This window comes from Medicago sativa, chromosome 8, assembly GCF_051527215.1.
Source record: "Medicago sativa cultivar Bolivia chromosome 8, Bolivia_mono, whole genome shotgun sequence".
Lineage (NCBI taxonomy): Eukaryota > Viridiplantae > Streptophyta > Magnoliopsida > Fabales > Fabaceae > Medicago > Medicago sativa.
The window spans coordinates 29,939,149-29,955,557 of NC_140756.1; the positions used below are offsets into that span (position 1 = coordinate 29,939,149).

Here is a 16,409-nt window from a genome sequence, read left to right on the forward strand (position 1 = left end):
ACAAATACATAATCAAAATCAAGTATTTGAGTTAAGTATAATAACGTTGTTGTAGTACAATAAAATCAAGATACTAAAACAAAAGACTCACAGAGAAACTAGAAAATATAGGCATAATCACGTTGCGACCGATGTGTCCTTTGGTGCTTTTGGCGGCTCCCTTTTTTAAAGAATGGCTCTGTCGAATGTAACAAAACCTTATTTCTAAACCTTATTTTCGGTTTCTGCTGTGTGCTGTTTTTGTAGGCAGCGGCAGTGCAGAACTGTTTTTGGAGGTCTCTTGGTTTCTTTCCCTGCTTGTTCAGGTTCAGGGGGTCTGTTACGTTTTGTTCTCTCCTTGAGAGGACTGTGTTGGCTTAATATATGTGGCTGTTCAAAAACAAAAAAACTAAACCTTAGTTGAAGCAAAATCTTGCGACATACGCTTGGGCTTCGAAAAAAATAAAAAACACAAACATGAGTTATCCGTTATTAATTAATGTGTTTTTGTTGATTATTAATTAATTTATAATATTTTGTTTCAAAAAAAAATTATACTATTTAATATATTTCTCCATCCTCCATCAAACAAAAAATTCTGCACACATTTTTTTGAATTTATTTTTGTTGGTCTTAGATGAAGTGGTAATCCACTGAAATTAAACTCACACACAACTGTGAGGTCCCGGGTTCGAACTCGGGTCACGACGTCCAGCCTTGCAATTTTGGTATTTGCCAGTTGAGCTAGGATTTCTAAACATTTTTTTGAGTTTAATACATAAGTATCCAATCATAATCTATTATATTTTTTTTGAGGAAAATCATAATCTATTATATTATTAGATGATCTTAAAAAAAAAATATGAAACACGCCGTTTCATTTTTAAATAAAATAAAATAAAATAGAATGAAAACAAATGAAATAAAACCAAAGAAAATCCACTGAACCCTACCCAAAACCTTTTCAGTCACTTTCCACATATCTCTTTTTTCCTTTCTTTTTCTCATACGAGAAGCTTCTTCATTCTCTTTTTCATTTTTTTTTCTTCCATTTCAATTTACACAAGACAAATAAAAACAATTCATCATCCATATTCCCTTGAGAAAAATTCTTCATTTCAAACCAAAGCTTCCTCATACCTCACAAGTGCTTTTTGGTAGTATGTTGGGAATAGGGTTTGTGCTTTGGGACGCTTCACATGCTTCGTCATGAGTGGTTAGAGAGCAAACTTAGTTGATTCGTCATAACTATGAGTTAATAACGACCACTATCACTTATTTTAGTTATCGTTATTATTGATATTTTGGTGATTTTATAAGTTAAAGTATTTATTAAAACGGGAAACACACCCTTTTGAACATTTTTCTTGTCGTTGAAATTTATGTTTAAGGTCATGAATATTAATGTTGTCTCTATTTGAACTTGTCTATGATTTATCGACAACTTGTCTCTATTCAAACAACTTAACCTGTTGTTCATTTTTATTATGCATAGAATAGAATTGAAGCTCCATAATCAATCATGAGATTTATGAAAAATATGTTTGGGCCACCTTTTCCTAGAAGAGAAGAAGATGATTGGCCAAACAAGCTATAAGTCATAGGGCCAAATGTTAATCTTTTGCTTTAATTTTTTTCCCTTTCCTTTAATAAATATTGGACAAAAAATAAACTAATAAAATCGATTCTAATTATATCATTTTAAATCTTATTGTAAAATTGATGTATCAAATTTAAGTTTTTATTGCCTTGTAAACCAAATTATGACACATACAAAGGGTTTAGCTATCTGACTACATAACAACTTGCATTTGTCTGATTTTCTTTGTTTATGATCATAGTTGGCCTCCATCATAAAAAAAATTAGATTTAAAGTTTCATAAAAATATTTGGATATAAGAATATTTTTAAATACAAATATTTATGTTACAAGCAACCCTCAAGGAAGTTTCATAAAAATATTTGGATGAGAAACAACAATTTGACAGTTTTGAGTAGCTTTAATTTTTTTCCCTTTCCTTTAATAAATATTGGACAAAAAATAAACTAATAAAATTGATTCTAATTATATCATTTTAAATCTTATTGTAAAATTGATGTATCAAATTTAAGTTTTTATTGCCTTGTAAACCAAATTATGACACATACGAAGGGTTTAGCTATCTGACTACATAACAACTTGCATTTGTCTGATTTTCTTTGTTTATGATCATAGTTGGCCTCCATCATAAAAAAAATTAGATTTAAAGTTTCATAAAAATATTTGGATATAAGAATATTTTTAAATACAAATATTTATGTTACAAGCAACCCTCAAGGAAGTTTCATAAAAATATTTGGATGAGAAACAACAATTTGACAGTTTTGAGTATTACACCATAATTGAAACAACTATGTTTAGATGACTCTGACAAACCAACCTCTAAATCAATTTTTGGCATATTGTATAGGGACTCCAAATCCTTTTATTACAACTTTGTCGCCATACATGAAACATTCTCTTTCATGAATCGATTAACTTTGTCGCCATTTTTGCAGGGTCGTTGTGTTTACTGATATTCTTCTCTCTTCACTAACAATCTGACTTGACTCTAACTCAGGTTATGTAGATTTGACTTACTCAAATCACATATAAATCTTAAGTTCTTTACAATTCACCAATTTTATTTCAAACATAGTGAGTGGACTCAAGTTACTTGACTCGTATTGATTATATAATACTTTGATGCTGCAATTATGTTTCAATCAAAATATAATTCATGAGTCACTCTATGTAAGAATTATTGAACGTTTTCAAGTAAATATGTTTCTTCAATTGCTAAAATCAGGCCCCAGTTAAAAAATATCATATACAGCTCAAGACAAAACAAAAGGAACAAAAGTCAAATCATTAATAAGAAATGCAAAAAAGTGAAAGACTCTATGAATAAATCCAAAAGTGGAAGACTCTATTTTATCAATAAATTATGATTTCTCTACTTATTGGGTGATTGTATGCATGCTAAGGGTCGCCAACGACGAAAATGATAAGGTGGAAAATTGCCAAATCTTGGATGTAGTAATCGGTGATGGTGTTGTGGTCATCTAGTCCCCAAGGAGGCGGAGGACAAGGTGGAGGGTTGCTTCATTTGTGATGTTGTAATTGGCAAGGGTCTGATTGCCATCGAGTTGCATACCAGCAAAGATCAGACGTTGGTCGTGCACTGGGAAACCATCATTGTCAAAAATCATCTCTTTCACTTTGGGCATCCTGTATGAACTCTTAACTTTAAGGGCCTTTGTCTTTCCATCTATACCATTTACAAATATTTGCATCTGCACCACAATTGCCAATAAAACAATACAACAAAATTTAAGACTGATATTTAAGGAATTGATCAACAATAGAAAAATAGAAAACAACAACAACACTTTTTTGGCATTTGAAATAGTGATGAATTTGAGATCAAATGCTAGGGTATAAATTGAAAACATAAAAAGAAGATAATAACAATTTAATAGGAAAATAACAAAGCATAGAAAAGGATATAGAAGGTACCATGGGGGTTGCGCAAGTTATGCAAATTTCTAACTTGAGAGGTTCAGAAGAACCAAATGGAATCACAAGGAACTCTGATGAAAGATTTGCTAAAGTAACCCGTTGGACATTCTTGGCAAAAGAGTGTAATTTCAGTTTACATATCTGAGACGTAGCCAACATATCGTAACTATACTCAGACTCAGAAGCGTCTGGACCAAAGCAGCAAATATTGACAGCATTTCCTAACAACGTAGTACTATTATTGAGAATAAATAGTTTGTCATCATTTTCCTCTCGAAGAACAATGGTTTCATCATTAGACTTCAAGGAGATAACGAAGGATTGACCATAAGAAAATTTGATTTGTGAATCCCCGTGTTTATGGCAAAAATGCATAGACAACACTTTTGATGATTCAACAAAGTCACATCCTGAAAAGGGACAGTCACTACAAGAAAATATGACATTGGCTACCATTAATTTGTGGCCAAACTGAATGGTAGTTAATATCAAATTTAGTAGCTACCATTTGACCTTAATTTATTTTATTGACTTTTTTTTTGACAAATTAATTTTTCAACTATTCATTTTGTCAAAACACATTGGAGAAACGCACCAAACTCACGTGCTCTCAGAAATGTACCACACTCTCAGCGATAACGTGTTTTGCTCCCGTCACCGATCGCCACCGTCTCCCTCATCGATCACCACCGTCTACCACTGATTTATCACGCTCCGTCTCCCGATCTCTCAGCTCCATGGTGAGAACTTCAAATTTCTCCGATGCCGCGTCTCCGATCTCGGTTCAAATTTTCGATTCACGAATCTCACCGATCTGAATTATCGTCATCTACAACGCATTCTTCTGTTTTCTCTCCAGGTTCGTATTTGATTCCTATTGAATTTTCTTCTATGATTCGTTCTCCAACTTATCGCTAGGTTTTTCTTTGATTCCTAAGTTTTTTTTGTCATTAATGCATTCAATTGTATATTACTTCTATTTCTCTGTAAGTGTATTTTGTTCTCTATGATTGAAATCGTTGCTCTTAAGTGTTTTTTTAGTATATTGTTGATTTTGTTCATTGGCATTTGGAATTGGTGCTCTAATATGCGTTGATTTAGATTTACTACTAGGTGTTGATTTAGATTTGTGGTGTTTGCGTTTGAATTTGAGGATTTAAGGACTGCACATCATCTGTTTGATTAAAATACTGACATGTTATTGTGACTCTTGCATCAATAATCATATCAAACATTGTGATTATATCAAGCACTTCTGTTTTTTTATATTTAAAAATCTATGAAGTATCATTTCGATTTCTACTTCAATTCATTCCTCCGTATCTATGATTATATCAAGCACTTCTGTTGAATGTATTTACATGAGAAGATGATTTTCCATCACGCTGTGGAGGTTGGAACCAGAGGTATTCCACCAGATTCCAAAGGCTCTGATTCTAACTCTCTCGCTCACAATTCCCCTAAAAAAATTGATGAAACAGTTAGTTATTTTTGCTTATAGTATGTTTGCATGGAGTGTTTTGAAGAATTGAGTCTATATTTTGATATATATTTGATTTTTTATATGAATTTGAATGACTAATATGATAGATGATTATATAACAATTCAATCTCAATGATTTCATTTTTATAGTTTCTATAATTTAGAAAAGGAAAATAAGCATTTTCCTCCAAAAACCTTCATCCAAACATACCCTTACATATTTTTTGTAAGTAGCAGAATTGTCTGATACTGTGATCATTGATTTGTATGCAGATATACACAAGTTGTTACGATGGACTTATTCGATTGATGGATGCTGAGAAGGAAATATTTGATATGGTAGTCAACGGTGAAAACAGTATATATGCCCTCTCACAGCCAAAGAATGAGGCAAACTGTTTATATTTTGCCGAGGGTTCCGGGGTCTGTCTGTTTGGGATAACAGGATAGGAAAATGTTCATCTCAATGGGATTTACGTGAAGCTAGGATTAATACAATAGATTTCAACCCGCAAATCCCTCATATTGTAGCTACCAGTTCCTCCGATGGAACTGCATGTACCTGGGATTTGTGATCTATTAGGAGGCCTAAGCACACATCCCTGAGGACATTAACTCACAAAAGGTTTGTGCAATCAGCCCATTTTTCTCCTTCTGGATGCAGCCTTGCCACTACAAGGTATGAGGTCTTTGTTTCATTCTTCATACCACTATTTCTCCATACTTAAAATGAATTACAATGTGAATATGCTTACTCATGTGGCCTGGTACTTACTGTTATTTGATAACTGTAGTTAGCGACTTAGCGTGTTAACTAGATTCCATTTTTTGTTGTGATTCATAATTATATTGAGCTGGGTATTTTTAATTGTTGTGAATTTGATGGATTGAGTTGATGTTATCTCTTGATGTAGCCTGGACAACACTATTGGTATATACCGTGGAGTTAACTTGGAGGATAAGATTTCCATTTATCATGACAATCAGACTGGAAGATGGATTTCGACTTTCACAGTCTTGTCACTGAAAAGGAGAGCTTTCCTGACGAAGAACTCGAGGTAACAGCTGGGACTGAAGATGGTCTCATAATGGATGTTCGCCGCAAGAAATATCGTCATCTGCAGGTAATAACTTATTCTTCCTGTTTTACCGATCTGTCATGAAAAGGTCCTAGAAAGGTTGTCAGAACCATTTTAGGTCTACTGTAGGTAGTCTTAAATTGAATTTATAAGAGACTTATTCCACGACTCAAATTCGAGACCTTTATTTAGCACTGACACTTCAGATTATAAGCGTGTCCAGTGTCAAATAATATGTCCGTGTATGCTATGCAACTATAAATTTCACATTATATAGTATCCCATTAGACATTTTCTGATTCAACAAAGTAGAATAAAAGCTGTCAATTTCAAGTTGTCGAGTTGGCATTGCAATACTTATATTTGTGTCTTTGTCTTCAATATTAATTTGTCATTGAAAAATAACAATTGATAAATATTTGTCTATAACAAACTATCCAGATTATTAATCATGCTAAACCTTTGTGGCGTGGCAAAAGAAAATAATAAGCTATATGTAACTATATTATCATCTACATGCTCATTCTTGGTTTTATGCGTTACAGGCTGCTACAAAGAAGCTAACATTGTGAAATGTCACATACTACATTGCAGATTACTACATTGCAGATCTTATCTGTAAAAGAGTCGAATCTTATTATATCTATGGGGTCATTCTTATCCCTGAAGGTCTAATCGAATTCTTTCCCAAGGTACCTATCATTCTGCTTATCATCATTCTCTGATACATTTGTGTTCGTTCATTTTATTTTTGAAGTTATGATGCTTTTTGGGTCGGGAGACTATTTGACCATATATACTTGGATAAGTACTTGTGAGACTGTTTGGATAAGAAAAATATATTGCTACCATTACTGCGAGGTACACCGGAGTGGGTGTGTGTGTGTGTGTGTGTGGGTGTGTGGTAAACTAGCCAAATAGTACTGAATGAATATTTAGAGTATCTATGTAATATTTTTACTCATTTTCACTAACTAATGGAAACTTTTGATTGTGCACACCATGGAATGCAGATATTTCAGTCAATCTATTCAAACTTTGTTAATAGATATTTCCTAATTGTTTTGTTTGTATTTGTCAGGTAACATGTGGGAATTCAAACAAGCTAAATTCAATATCAAATAGAGATGGAATATTTAAAGGTAGATGTGACAAAATTTAGTCCTTGCAATTTTTAGTTCTTGGTTCTCATATATCATGTTATGGTAGTTGTCTACTGATGGTCCGAACCGTGCAGTTTACCTTACCAGAATGTTACTCAACAGGATTGATTACTTTTTCTTTGTCTAGGAGTTTAGAAAAAGACAACGCTCTTAGCTGACTTATTCATAAGTCTTCCGCAGGAACACTAATGACAGTCAATCAGAGTGTGGCGGTCACAACTTACAGTGAACTGTTATAGCTTTGTATTTAGATTAAGACCAATGTAGAGAGTTGCGAACTGAATTAGTTGTCTGTCGTTACTGCTTAGATAGTCACAACATACAGTGAACTGTTTAGGGATTGGGATGGAGACATGTAGAGTGAACTGTTTTAATTTTCTGAACTTGTATTGCAGAAATCCTATGCTCTAACATTGTTATTGCTTCAACAGTTCAGAAAAATGTTTTAAGTTCTGTATGTCTGGTTGGTTGAGTTGCTAAGCTGAAGGTTGCATTTCTTCAGAAAGTTATAAGAAAAGCCTCCTACATTCTTGGTTCTGATTTCAACAAGTTTTGCAGTTGTAGTGGCTGATTTATTGATCTAGAATGTGATCCCTGTTCTGGTTATTTTTTGGGGCTGTTATGTGCACTTCTGTATATTCATCAGTTTCATTTTTACAGATTGGAGGATAGATAGATAAAGATATTTGTGACAATTTTTGTAGTGTGGTCCAGCTACCGAGAAGGAACTTGAGCTTGAAGCTCAACTTGTTGAAGCAAGGAGCATTATATAATAGCAGGTAATGTTTTATGCTCTTGCAATTAGTAGATCGTTTTACTATAATGAAAAATAACAAAAGCTTACTTACCTTATTTCCTTTATTTAGAAATGCTCTTCTTTAGATGTTTTCAATCGAACCAACAAAGCCTTTTTCTATATATGAAGAATGTTTTAAACCAACGGTACCCAATTCTCTTGCATATATGCATCTCTGTGCAACTGTGTAAGGTCTGTCATCAATTTTTATAAAAATATCAATTCATTCATGTTTTTGTTTAAAAATCTCAATTTCTGTTAATGTTGCTAGCTGCTATAGCAGAGGAACATTAGCTTTTGCTTTTAAGGTAATAGTATTGTTTTCTGATTTAAAATCTCAATTTCTGTTATTGTTGCTAGCTCCTGTAGCCTTTTGCGTTGACGTGTTAGTATTCATTCCTATGTTTATGTATAAAAACTTAATTTCTGATTTAAAGAATGATTTATACTACACTACAAGGGTGGAGATTTATCTCTAGTTTTTGATATCCATGACCTTATGAGATTATGTTTTATGGTTGTTGCTCGTAATGCTATCTATTTTATCTTCCTCCCTCCATCTATTAGATTACCCTATATCTCAGACCTTGCACTGCACATTGAAACACTGCTATTGGAGACCCGGATTATTCTAAAACTTTTAATTCAAAGGCAGACGTTAACAACTCATTGGTAATGTTTAAGCTGATGCTTTCTATTATACAGTTTGTTGAAAGATTGGTGATGAAAGGACATTCAGGCTCTTGTTGTTGACAAAGGAACTAAAATGGTCAAGGTTAGTGAATATGCCTTGTTATGTGCTTACCATCTCAGAGGCACTTTGATAAACTTGCAGCATCAAGGATGAAGATCTCGTTGGAGGACAAGTTGTGAAAGGACAGAAGTTGTGCTATGGCTCGTCTCCGTGGTTTAGAGTGTAAACTTTTGTCTTCGATTATTTTCTGCTACGTTGTTATGTATTATAGCGGATTGAAAAATGTCTGTTAGTTCTAAAGAACATGTGTAGTATGTTTATTTCCGTTATGAATAGTGCAAGCGTACACTAATAATTAGTGATTTTGAATCAATGACTATTTATCGACATTTTAAGTATATTTTTCACAATCTAGCTTAATCACTTTTTGATTAGATACACTGAAATAATCAAATTATAAAATATAAATAGCTAGGAAGATACTACGAAATTGCTAGGTACTTGCGGCTAGAGATTTACTTCAAAATTTTTGCAGTAACATCCTAGCCAGATAGTTACGAAACTTAAATTTTGAATAGCATTTTGCTAGGTATTAGTTTGAAAATAGCTAGGCAATTCAAAATATTAGTTGCCAATTCGCTAGGAAATATTTTGATAGGCTATTTGCCGCCCAATCCATGCTACGGCCAGTATGACAGCTAAATCACAACTAAATGGTAGGTAAATAAGTTTTGCTATAAATTAGCTGTGCATTAGCTACGATTTGTTTCGTAGTAAATCTGTTATTTTCTTGTAGTGAGTAACATGGCTTATGGATGCATTCGTCTTCATGATCCCTCTGCCTAATGAACCTATTTTTCACCCTGCAACCATATTTTGCATTCGGACATGGCATTTCAATAGATCGCAATAGATTCTCAATGGCTTCACAACGTTTAGAGCTGATGGACAATGAGCACTTGCGAGACTTGTTCCGAAGATTAGGACAGCAAGTAGAGCAGACAACATGACCATTATCACACTGTATTACAGCAAAAAAACAAAACCATCAAATTCGACTTTGAACCAATTGCTATAATAAAATAAAGTAAGACATTTCTTTATAAGGCCTGTTAGCAAGTTATGCGATCAAAAGTATAACCAACAAAGCTAATCATACTAAGTTTATTCTTCTTAAAATCTATGTACTCAATGACTGACAGTAGCTGGCACCAAAAATGCGTTGACAGTATAGATATCAAAGTTTATGGAAAAATACAAGAAGTTCGTACCATGCACATATAAAATCTCAAAAATAGAAGGATATACAATATTCAAGACATTCATAATTATTTATCAAAGTTCATTGTTACTAATCTTCAAACCCAATGTAAAGCAAACAAGTCTTAAGTCTATACGGCTTAAATTAACTCATCGAAGCATTTAAAATAAATGAAAGTGATTCCTTAAATAAATCACTATCTCTTGCCATTTATTCATCATCATCATGCCCACTTTTTTTACTACTAGACCTCATTTGTTATGCATCTTTCTTCTTTTCTACGTAAGTGGTCCCCATTCTTTTCTACTGCCTACAACGCCGCATAAGATGATGGGGCAAGTAATGCCATTTTTTTTTAGAGGAATTTGGCTCCTCTAAAGTGAAGAAATCAAGCTTCATTAATTTAAAAACTCTTGATTGTTATGATGTACCTCTAATATTTATCCTTAATTTTGTGATTAACAGCTGACAATACTTACTTTATCTTCTAAAGTGATTTACTTGTTAAGAGTGTGTTTGGATTGAGGGTTTGGGAGGGGAAGGGAGGGGAGGGTTTACTTTTCGTTTTTAAATTACGGGCTACATAACAAGTTTTTCTAAAATAATTTAAGTGTGATTGAAGTATTATATGATTGTTTATCATGTTATTATGTTAACTTTTTATAAAACATTACATAGTGTCCGTAATTTAAAAATGAAAAGTAAACTCTCCCCCCTCCCATCCCCTCCCAAACCCTCAATCCAAACACACCCTAAGAATCTCACATTTGATGAAATAAAGCTTAAATAAAGGTATATAAATGGGGTATTGAGTAAGTCCAAATTCGAAAATTTGTTGGGTCGCCTATTACCAGATCACCGTTATCTACCACTTGGGTCACCCTCTAAATGTCTATTCATGGACGTGACAACACAACGGACGCACTTAAGGGATAAGTGTATAGCAGAAACTATTGATAACAATCTTGAAATATACTAGAAAAAAGTATCAAATTTAATGATCAGAAGCATGACATCAGATTAAGTCTTCTCAAATATAGAAAATAAATTATGAAATAAAACAAAACAAATGCATACCTGAAAAACGGGAATCGTTAAGGGTTGATAACAATTGCAGCACTCAATCAATTTAGGGTTGGAAATTATAAGAGGAACGGAGCTGTTCTTACTAACATCTGTTACGGAATTAACGATTTCTTCACTGTCTTTGTTGCATGTCTTCCTTTCATCTTTTGGCTAACAGTGATCAAAAAAACAAATACATATCAAAATCAAGTTTTTGAGTAAAGCATAATCACGTTCTTCTAGTACAATAAAATCAAGCTATTAAAACAAAATACTCACAAAGAAACAAGAAAATATAGACATAATCACGTTGCTACCGATGTGTGCTTTTGGTGGCTGCCTATTTTAAGAATGTCTCTGTCGAATGTAACAAACCTTATTTGAAGCAAAATATGGTCACATATACGCTTGGGCTTCGCAAAAAAATAAATAAATAAATAAATAACAATGAGTTATCCGTTATTAATTAATGTCTTTTTGTTGATTATTAATTAACTTATACTATTGTCTATTAAATAATTTATACTATTTAATATAATTATAATTAATTTATACTTCCCTCAAAAAAATATATATAATTAATTTATACTATTTAGGGTTAATTATGTTTCTAGTCCCTATAAAATAGCGACCTTGTAAGTTTAGTCCTTACTTAATTTTAATAGCATTTTTAGTCCCTATAAAAAAAATTTACTTATAATTTTAGTCCCTGCTAAAACAGAGTCTGATTAATTATCCTTAAACTCTTAAATTTTTGAACGATTTTTTTGAGATAAGATTAGAACACTATGAAAGGTTCGTTTACTAAAATTTAGAATTTTCTGACATGAAATGAATTAAATATGAATTTTTTAAAACGACAAAAGTTAAAGATAAAAAGTAATAAAATCTGGATGTAGAAATCAAATTTTGCGATAATTTTTTGCAGAGGAACTTTTAGTAATGTTCTAAACATGTCTGCAAAAAATTGTTCAAAAATTTAAGAGTTTAAGCATAAATTAAACAAATTTGAATTGAGTAGGGACTAATACTCAGTGCAGAAAAACAAAATTAGGGACTAAAAATGCTATTAAAATTAAGTAAGGACTAAACTTATAAGGTCGCTATTTTATAGGGACTAGAAACATAATTAACCCTACTATTTAATATACTTCTCCGTACTCCATCAAAAATACAAAATTCTCCATACTTTTTTTTAGTTTAATAGATGAGTATCCAATCATATTCTTTTTTTTTTTTTTTGAAAAGACTAAATTTATTAATAACAAATCCTTGTTCAAGACGAATAAAGACAAGTGAAACAAGATTTACAAAGCAACATTGTTGTATATAGGCGGAACACCCAAAAAGAGAGATACAGACAAAGCAAATTCCATGTACAAAACCTCACAATAAAAGCCATATTGATAACCCAACAAAGAGCTACCAACAACACCCAAACAATTGCGCAAAACAACCAAACCAAACCGCACAGAACATTAACAATGGCCCCAACCCTCAACCTAAAAAACCACTAAAATTTGTCCATATCCGCAAGCCAGTACATAAATATGATTTCTAAAACAATAAGCAAACAAAACCCATAACGAGAATCCATTGAGAAACAACCATACCAGCCCCTACGACAACCTTCCACCACATCGGCACTTTGTCCGACAAAAGCCAATACAAGACCTCCTCACAACAGCCCTAAAAACCAAACAAAAACCACAACACCATACACCAACACCCCTGTCATTGCCAAAACCCAGAACAGAGAGACAAAGCTGAAATCACTTTCAACAGTCACACCTAGCTCGTTCGATTTGTACAAACTGATACACGACAATCTTCGCTACAAAATTCATCTTACTCAAACTCCATCACTGCATTAAAAAATCAAACCCTTCAACATTCACAAACACAATTCCTCGCCACAATAATCACAACCAACACAACCCCCCAAAGCCAAACAAAACCAAAATGACGACCCCTGCAAAATAGCACACCGTTGAACGACAGTGTTCTAACTAAGTGAACCTTGAAAAAATCGCACCTGAAGGACGACTGAGAACATTGGGACGACCGCTAAAGATTCTTGTCCAGACCCATTTTGGAACAACAACAAAGGCGTGGTGAAGCCCACTAGAAAACCACAACCAACGAACCCCAATCAACCAGAACCAAATGAACATAAGGAATGAAACAAACAAAGTCACGATGCCATATAAAAAACAGACCAAGAATACATAAACAAAGAACGGATGATGCCATCTCATCAACATAGTGAACCCAACAACTTTTGTTTACCTCATAAACAGAATGACGAACACGACAATGCAGCAACACAAAGAAAATCACACCTTGGTTAAGTGTGAGTAACAGAGCAATCCGCGGTTAAAACACCGTCGACGACTGCTTAACAACCCCGTATGGGGTTTATTTTTAGGGGATGTAGCAGACCGATGCATTCACACCACCGGTCTTGAGGCTACATTGTTACTAGATCTCAACAAAATGTATGTTATTAGCGTTCATACGAACACTCCGTGTCAATCTGTCGACTCTTTTTATTGTGCTAATGCGTATAAATTACAAACAATAGAATTTTTGAATTTTTGATTTTAATTTAAATTATAGGTATTAGCTTTCAGATGGGAACATCCGCTTCTTTTACTTCGATTTGGCATTGTTCGGATATGTTTCAGGTTTGTCTCAACTGATTTGTGTTCAGGTCTCTCCATCGGGTTGTCACGGTTGCGGATCTGGTTTCTGGGTTCGGGTTCTTAATTGCGATAGGTGGTGGGAGCCATGCCACCATCACCGTCTTCACCACATCATCTTTTGACTTTAGATTGCTTGTTCGAAAGAGCTTGGATATGTGTTCTGAATGCATCTTGTGTTTCGGATTGTTTAATGGTCATTGATGCTTGTTGTATCCATATTTTCATGGTAGCGAGTTGTTGGTGTGTGGATTTGCTTTTGTGTTGTCAGGTTCATTTGTCGATCTTCAAGGGTTCGGGTTCCTTTGAGCTCATCTCTATTTTGATGCTCAAGAAAATTACACGCACCTCACTTTTTTTTTCCAATTTAAATTCATGTACCTACGTGGTCGCTGCATTGTACATGTGGTGTGTGTATGTTTCCTTGTTTGCTCCGCTGGGTTTGTGTGTAACAACATTTTCGTTTAATTTTAACACTGTTCAGTGTTGTTTGTTTTTTGCTTTCACTTGGTCAGATTTTTGTCCCCCCCTGGTGTTTTGTGAAATCTAATTTTAATCTATCTAAGGTGTTGTAAATGGTTCTTCGCATTTTCCTAAAAAAATGATGAATCGTTTTTCGCTTTTATTTATCATGTAACATGGTCTGATTAGTTGTGAAAATCAGTGATGAGGTTAAGATGTTTGACTTTAGAGGTTGAGATTATTGTGAGAAAAGAAAGTAAAGTGATGAACAACAAGAGAAAGAAACGTCCCATGTTTGAATAGGAAACGTAAATAATAGTTATGACACCAAAATGAAGCTATAAAATAAACGGTAACAAATGTTTAATTGGTGAAATAAAACCGTAAAAAGAATAAATAGTGGCCAGTGGAATTAGAAGTGTATACCACTAAAGAAAGTTCTGAAAAGCCATATTAATCGAAGCTTCGTAATCAATCAAGAGCTTTGTGAAAGATTTGTTTGGCCCACCTTTTCCTAGAAGAGAAGAAGAAGATGAAGAACAGATGAATGGCTTAACAAGCTCTAAGTCAAGGGGCCAAATGTATATTTTAACTTATAATTTTTTGCCTTAATTTTTTATTTCCTTTCCTTTAATAAAAACTTGCACAAAAAATAAACTAAATTTAAGTTTTATTTCCTTGTAAATCTAACTATGTCTCGAAAAAAGGGTTTAGTTATATGACTGCATAACAACTTGCATTTATCAGATTTTCTTAGTTTAAGATCATAGGTGGCCTCCATCATAGGTGGTCTCCATCATAATAAAATGATTAAAAACTAAATTTAAAGTTGTGGATGAATTTTAAAGTTGTGGACGAATATTTATGTTACAAGCCAGCAACGGAGCCAGGAATTTGGAATAGTATGGGCACTATTACACGAAATTTGTTGATAGGGAGAGTTGGTGTGGATGATTTTACAGTTCCATGAAACAAGGAGGTAGGGTTTTCATTCTTCTCATTGAGAAAGAGAAAGAGATTATTGTAGGTGAATTTAGAAATAAAATCTCACAAAAACGGCATGTGAGGTGAATATTGCCCCACTTATAAACATTTATTCTAGTCATCTTTCAACCAATGTGAGACATTTTTAGATAGTGAGGCGGGGTGTGATGAAAATTGGTTATTTTAATTTAAAAATAAATAAATATATGAGAGTGTAACATGTTTTGTTTGCGTGATGGGGAAATCAAAATAAAAGTGAATAAATTTTGTGCAAAATCCATACTGATATGTTCCAATTCACACATTTAATTTGTATGCAAAATCTAATATGAGTATATTGCAAGTATGGTGAGGGATGTTAAAGATGTTTGTGCAGGCAGGATCCCACACAACCTTGTATGTGGCTCCGCCTCTGCAAGCAACCCCCTCAAGGAAGTTTCATAAAAATATTTACATGAGAAACAACAATTTGACGGTTTTGAGTATTACATTACACCCTGATTGAAACCCTGAGTATCATACAATTTTTGGCATATTGTATATCCTTTTATCTAACTTTGTCGCCATACATGGTACGTACTCTCATAAATCAATTATCTTCTGTCCCACACATTGCATTTTTGCAGAGTCGTTGTTTACTTATATTCTTCTCTCTTCACAAACAATCTGACATGACTATAACTCAGGTTATGTAAAACTAACCGATTATCTTCTGTCCCACACATTGCATTGTTGCAGAGTCGTTGTTTACTTACATTCTTCTCTCTTCACAAACAATCTGACTTGACTATAACTCAGGTAATGTATATTTGACTAAGTTCTTTACAATTCACCAGTTTTAGTTCAAACATAGTGAGTGGACTCAAGTTACTTGACTCATATCTATCATATGATACTTTGATACTGAAATTATGTTTCAATCAAAATGTAATGCATGAGTCACTCTATGTAAGAATTACTGAACGTTTTCACCTATTGTTGAAAAGTAAATATGTTTCTTCAATTGCTAAAATTACCCCCCAGTTAAAAATATCATATACAGCTCAAGACAAAACAAATGGAACAAAAGTCAAATCATTAATAAGAATTGCAAAAGTGAAAGACTCTATGAATAAATGAAAAAGTGGAAGACTCTATTTTATCAATAATTTATGATTTCTCTACTTATTGGGTGATTGTATGACTAATAAGGGTCGCCAG

At 33.4% G+C, this 16,409-nt stretch overlaps 1 long non-coding RNA gene and 1 pseudogene across 7 annotated transcripts in view; one reads left to right on the top strand and one right to left on the bottom strand.

Moving 5' to 3' along the window:
* The window catches only part of LOC146898250 (polyubiquitin-like), an 86,824-nt pseudogene that overhangs the window by 51,244 nt on the left and 19,171 nt on the right, over positions 1 to 16,409 (bottom strand). Inside the window, exon 4 of the transcript XR_015023633.1 lies at positions 3,067 to 3,294. The product of XR_015023633.1 is annotated as a polyubiquitin-like (transcript). The remainder of the gene's footprint in view (positions 1 to 3,066; positions 3,295 to 16,409) is intronic.
* Positions 4,094 to 14,394, top strand: LOC146898257 (uncharacterized). Of its 6 annotated transcripts, none has more exons than XR_015023639.1 (7): positions 4,094 to 4,379; positions 5,277 to 5,682; positions 5,918 to 6,127; positions 6,628 to 6,774; positions 7,164 to 7,224; positions 7,426 to 8,024; positions 8,747 to 9,133. It is a non-coding gene; the product is annotated as an uncharacterized LOC146898257 (long non-coding RNA). The 6 variants fall into 6 exon arrangements; XR_015023636.1 differs by having other exon boundaries at positions 7,906 to 8,024; XR_015023638.1 differs by lacking the exon at positions 8,747 to 9,133 and adding an exon at positions 13,775 to 14,394 and having other exon boundaries at positions 7,164 to 8,024.